This window comes from Macrobrachium nipponense, chromosome 40, assembly GCF_015104395.2.
Source record: "Macrobrachium nipponense isolate FS-2020 chromosome 40, ASM1510439v2, whole genome shotgun sequence".
Lineage (NCBI taxonomy): Eukaryota > Metazoa > Arthropoda > Malacostraca > Decapoda > Palaemonidae > Macrobrachium > Macrobrachium nipponense.
The window spans coordinates 3,102,050-3,108,886 of record NC_061101.1 but is presented as its reverse complement, the minus strand read 5'-3'; positions in this window follow the sequence as shown (position 1 = coordinate 3,108,886).

Sequence of the window (6,837 nt, the reverse complement as noted above, 5' to 3'; positions counted from 1 at the left end):
GCGTCTGACAACGCTCTCCGGAGGCGTCGCCGATACACCGTCACTTGACCACAGCCGGGAAGGAACTGAACGCCGGCCGTCCGGTCTTAGCTGAGAGTTTTTATGATTCATTATACGCTGCTCAGAATTTTTTTTTTACTTGTTTGATTTGATTATAGTCTATTATCATATCTAATGAGAACTAATTTAACTGCAACCATTTATTATTAGATTAAGAACAGTTATTTTCTAATATTAGCTAATTAGGTTCATTGCTTGACATGAGTGCATGTATTAATGTGCTAATCTTTTGTGCGTTGTGTGGTGATCATTTATATGATTTTATTTGCTAATACTCACGCGAGCAGACCAAAATAAAAAGGAAATATCTTCAGACATGCAAACATGCACGTGTACATATATGTATGCACACGTTATATAATAATTATAAACTAGCAAAGATATGTATACAGAAATTATGTATGGTTAAATTCGTAACGTAACTAAGTCTACGGGCATAACCATCCCCGTTTCATTCAGGGGGAATCCCTTCTCACCCCCACCACTTCGGATGGGAGAAGGGGGAGGTAGGATGAAAAACCCCATTATAAACCATCTTAGGGGTCCCACTATAACCCTGCCAAGTTTCATGCCCATCGGACCAGCCGTTTGGCCGTGATTGAATGACAGAACGGACGGACAGCCATAACGCCCATTGAGTAAGATATAAAATCATATCCATATATATGGTATATGCACATACATATTATGCAATGTACCTGCAATATATCCATCAAAATTATTAAATATTAGAAGGTGCAACGAACCGGAAGGTTGCATGCAACATTTTACCGCCATATTCAGATAAATCTGACACAGTGCAAAAATTAAGGTTTATTGTTAACCAAACTTACACGCAATGTAGTTTTTTTATGATTTTACATAATTATAAAATTAAGTTAGCCAACTTACAAGCAAGTATTTTTTTATGATTTTACTTAAATTGTACGTAAGTTAGGCAGACTTAGTCAACTCTTTTTCTCTCTCATTTTATTTAAATTGTACGTAAGTTAGCCAGACTTACAAGCAACTTTCTTTTTTCTCGTTTTACTTAAATTGTACGTAAGTTAGCGAGACTTCAACTTTTTTTCATTTTACTTAAATTGTAAGTATGTTATAACACCAGACTTACATTCAACTTTTTTTTCTCTCATTTTACTTAAATTGTACGTAAGTTAGGTAGACTTAATCAACTGTTTTTTCTCATTTTACTTAAATTGTAAGAATGTTAACCAGACTTGCAATCACTCTTTTTTCGCATTGTACTTAAATTGTAAGTATTAAAGTGATAGGATGAATAGGACGGTGGCTGATGGTTTTATTTATTTATTTTTTTTCATAAAGGCTACAACAGAACAGGACAGCAGGAGATACCTATTCCTTCACACCCCCCACCCCCCACCCCCCCCCCCCCCCCCCCCCCAAAAAAAAAAAAAAAAAAAAAAAACGGCCATCTGTCGAACAACACCATAATTACCCATCTCGGTTGACAAAAGGAAACAACACAACGATAAAAAAAAAAAAAAAAAAAAAACAGCGAAATTTCCGTAATCTCATTGGACATTATCAAACACAGGCACAAGCACAGAGAGGATTCTTATTATTATTTTTTTTTAATCTGACTGCAAGCAGAGAGGCCCTAGTTTTTTTTATTTTATTTTTTTTTACTGCAGCCATAATTATCTTCGGCGTGGAAGGAGATCACATACTCCACCTGTGTTCCATCAGGTTATTCGAAAGGAAAAGTGGTTTTCTCTCTCTCTCTCTCTCTCTCTATCTCTCTCTCTCTCTCTCTCTCTCTCTCTCTCTCTCTCTCATATGTTCATGTAAATGAGAGTTTGATTTTCTGCCATTACATTATTGGGCAGTATGTTTGCTCTGTTGATCATTGTCTAACCTTAAGAACCTCTCTCTCTCTCTCTCTCTCTTGATTAGCAATTATTTTTCTATTATCATGTTTTCGTTCTTGAAAATTAGGTTTGATTCACAAGAAATTATATGACTCTCTCTCTCTCGTCCTCATCTCTCTCTCTCTCTCTCAATCTCTCTCTCTCTCTCTCTCTCTCTCTCTCTCTCTCTCTAGAAAATGTCATTAAAGGGAGGATAATAAGTTTAACATTTCATTGCCATTTGTGTTTTGGCTTCTTTGTAGAGATGAGGTCATCGCTAAATGTCTAGTTAAGAACACAAAGTTCTGTGAAGTCCCTCGGGGAAGGTTCTGTCTTAATTTCCCATGGAATGTTGTCCATTTTTTAAAGGATATCAGGTAACTTTCTTTTTTGTTTAAGAAGAAAGCGAGGTTTTAAAAAGTTGATGTCCCAAGGAATCTTGTCCTCATGTCTTTTTTTTTTCTCTCGTAGGGTATGACAAAAAGAGCGAGAAAACATGTCACAGACGTCGACAGGACTTCATTGTGATCACTGTATGTACAAAGGACATAATATTGCTTCCTATTCCAGAATCAACGTAACCATCACATGCGCTGTAACGGAACACTGGTGATATATATATATATAATGAATTCGGCTGTAACGTAACACCGGTGATACATATATATATAATGAATTCGGACCAACCTACGCAGCTGTAGAACAACTCTTGCGTAGGAGTGGAAGACGCAGGTCGGGGAATTAGGGGTTATAAACTAATGTGGAGAGAGAGAGAGAGAGAGAGAAAATATACTTAAATTACCTTGAAAGAAAGAGACAGAGAGGGAGGAGATAAATATACTTAAATTATCTGAAAGAAAGAGAGAGGGAAGAGGGTAAAATAAGTGAATTATCTGAGATAGAGAGTGAGATTAATATACGGAAATAAATTATCTGAGAGAGAGAGAGAGAGAGAGAATTATACTTAAATTATCTGCGAGAGAGAGAGAGAGATTAATATACTTGAATTATTTCTGTGAGAGAGAGAGAGATTAATATACTTGAATTATCTGTGAGAGAGAGAGAGATAGTTATGCTTGAATTATCTGAGAGAGAGAGAGAGGAGGAGGAGGGTTTAAAAATAGCTAAATTATCTGCCAAAGGATAGCGTAACACATATTTCTAACTAGAATTGTCGAGCGTATAAGATCAGTTAAACAGCGTAAGTCTATTATAACATGAACTTTAACTGATCTGATATACGAAGCAGTCAGGCAATATCAGTGATTAAAAGCAATAGCAGCAATGACAACAAAAACAGGAATAACATCGTGCGTGACAACCACACCACAACATAACAAAAACTTTGTGCAGGAGACAAGACACCTGGAAATAATGTCAACAGGTAGACGCAGGTGGGAAAGTCCGCTAATTACGTATAGTAAAATGTGTTCGAGTTTTGTTTATGATTTTATCCAAAATGCAATGCAGTCCGTATCATGAAAACCTGAATACATCTCTGTTTTACTTGAATGGAACAAAACCATTAATTGCCATTTGCAGTAGTATTCTTTTCTACATGACCAATAGCATAAAATATTACGTACTTTAAAGAACTCCAATTATATTACAATTTTTTGTAATATAATTTGAGTTCTTTAAAGTACCTAATTTTTAAAGAACTCAAATTATATTACAAAAAAAAATGTAATATAATTTGAGTTCTTTATATTACCTAACTTTTGAAGAACTCAAATTATATTACAAAAAAAATTGTAATATAATCTGAGTTCTTTAAAGTACCTAATTTTTTAAAGAACTCAAATTATATTTAAAAATTGTAATATAATTTGAGTTCTTTAGAGTACCTAATTTTTTAAAGAACTCAAATTATATTTAAAAGATTTAACATAATTTGAGTTTTTTTAAATTACCTAACTTTTAAAGAACTCAAATTATATTAATAAATTTTTTAGTATATTTTGAATTATTTTAAGTACCTAATTTTTTAAAGAACTCAAATTATATTTAAAAAATTATGAAAGAAATGAGTTCTTTAAAGTACCTAATTTTTTAAGGAAGTCAAATTATATTACAAAAAAAAATTGTAGTATAATTTGAATTCTTTGAAGTACCTAATTTTTAAAGAACTCAGATTATATTACTAAAAACTAATATAATTTGAGTTCTTTAAAGTACCTAATTTTTTTTCAGTGGGTCATGTAGAAAAGAATACAATTGCAAATGGCAATTAATGACTTTGTTCTACGTAAGTAAAGTAGTGTACTACGTAAGTAAAATAGTGTTCTACGTAAGTAAAATAGAGATGTATTGAGTTTTTCATGATACAGACTACATTACATTGAGTTAGATTTTAGGTAATGAATTATTGTAAGTTTTCTAGCGTCACAACGACAGGAATTAAACTAAAATTGCCATATATCTTAGTGAAATATACGTTCAGAGGTATATACATAAATGTGCGTTTATGTATGCATGTATGTTTATTTTTATTACTGCAAGTGAAACGTATCAACTTATGGACTGAGAAATACTCTTAAGAAAAACAGAAAAAAAAATTTAATCCTTTCCATTACTGTTTTTTCTTATATATAAAAGATAAGCAGAAAATAAATAGGAAAGGAAATTAATCTGATTAAAGAGCAATAGGAAATATTATTGTTCTGTTAGTCATGGCTATCTTATTGCCACTATCTTACGCAAAAAGGAAGTCTTGCAGGTATTTTGTAATCATAATTACTGTTCTCTCAGGGTCTGTTCAGCCACTTCCCTTTCCTGATAGGGCAGATGGTTCTGTTAACCACCTTTTATAGAAGAGTTCCTTGCTGTCTAACTCCACGAACAAAAAGAAAAAGCAATTCTAAATTTATTTCGTAATAATAATTTATTCATTGATAATAATTCTCGTTCTGTTTTGTCACTTCCCTTTCCTGATCTGTCAGATGGTTCTGTTAGCCACCTTTTAAAGAAGAAGAATTTGCTGTCTAACTCCACGAACAAACATAAAAGCAATTTAAATTTATTCAAGAATAATAATTCTCATTCATTAATAATAGGTAACTTTATCTCAGGATTTAGTCTGTTATGTTATTTAACATTACCAACTTTTAGGGAAGAATTCTTTGCTGTCTGACTCCACGAACAAAAACAAAAGCCACTCTAGATGCACGTGGCAGATCGGAAATACAGTTCAGCAAATAACCTCTGACCATAAAAGGTCATACTGTATTCAACAATGAGGAAACCCCACATAAAAAAATATACAAAAAAAACTATTGCCCTGTCCTACAGCCTTCTCTACAAAGACACACTACAAAAAAAAAAAGGAATACAAAAACACCTATTGATCTTTCATACAGTCACGTTGAAAAACCATCATTACCAAAAGCAATTACAAAAAACATATTGATATTTCCTAAAGTCACGTACAAAACCATTAAAGATATATATATAAAAAATGATTGATCAGTCCTAGTGCAACCTCGCTGTCCAGGGAAAACCACTGAATGCAATTGTGTGTTGGAGGTTTTCTATTTTTTCTTTTTTTTTCTTTACTGCAAGTCATGTTTCGGGATTTTGATGCCCAGCCTCGTCAGCTGCAAGACCGAATATGAATGCACTGGAAAACACTTAAGCAGTACCGCGATAATTATGTCCTTATGACTGAAGAAAGGTTAAAGAAGTTGATGGTTAAAGTATAAATGTTTACTTTATGTGATCATTTCGAAATTATGTATTTATTTTTTTCGTTTTATCATATTTCATTTTACCTTATTTATTGGTGTTTTGCAGTACCACGGTATGTCTTTATGACTAAATTTAGGAAGGTTAAAGAAGTTCAGGGTAGATGTGTTAAAGTACAAAGGTCTACTTTATGTAATCATTTCGAAATTATTTAATTATTTTTTTCATTTTATCATATTTCATTTTACTTTATTTAATGCTATTTTGATCTTCCAAAGATCTTCAAAATTAAAGTATTCCTAAAGATATTGGTTAACTCTATTAGTCATTATATAGTCCCAAAAAACTAACGTTACTGATAGATAGTTGTTAATTAAGTTGGCAAGATGCAAGCAAGTACATGAATATATAAACCTAGAAATAGATAAGGGAAGATAAACAGGTATATAGTATATATATATATATATATATATATATATATATATATATATATATATATATATATATATATATATATATATATATATATGTGTGTGTGTGTGTGTGTGTGTGTGTGTGTGTGTGTGTGTGTGTGTGTGTGTGCTGAAGAACTTCACACAGAGAACATACCATTGGAACCTGTATACTAAAAAGGATTATTTGGACTCATATTGGAATTTGAACTGTATATTGTTACTTATATATCTGATCCTTCAAATTATTTCGTCCCATAGACTCATTTATTTTCTGATTATCTCTTATTGATTATTATTATTGATTTAGGTTTTTTTTTAACGGAAAACTGTTGTCCCGTCTATGTCTGCCTGTCCGCACTTTTTTCTGTCTGCACTTTTTTTCGTCCGCACTTTTTCTCTGTTCGCACTATTTTGCTGTCCGTACTTTTTTTCTGTCTAGACTATTTCTGTCCGAAATTTTTTTCCGCACTTTTTCTGTTCTTCCCCAAATCTTAAAACCCACTGGGATGCAATTCGCAGCCCTCTAGCCTCAGTAGCTTTCATTTGATTTAACATTAAAGTTAGCCATGATCGTGCTTCTGGCAATCCAACAACACAGGCCACCACGACCGGCTGAGGGTTTCATGGGCCGCGGCTCATACAGCATTATACCGACACCATCGAAAGATAGATGTATCCCCGGTGGCCTTTTATATACAATATACAGAAAACTCGATTTTTTAAAAAATTATGTGTGTTTATTTTGACATCGATTTTTTGGTGCTGTTAGT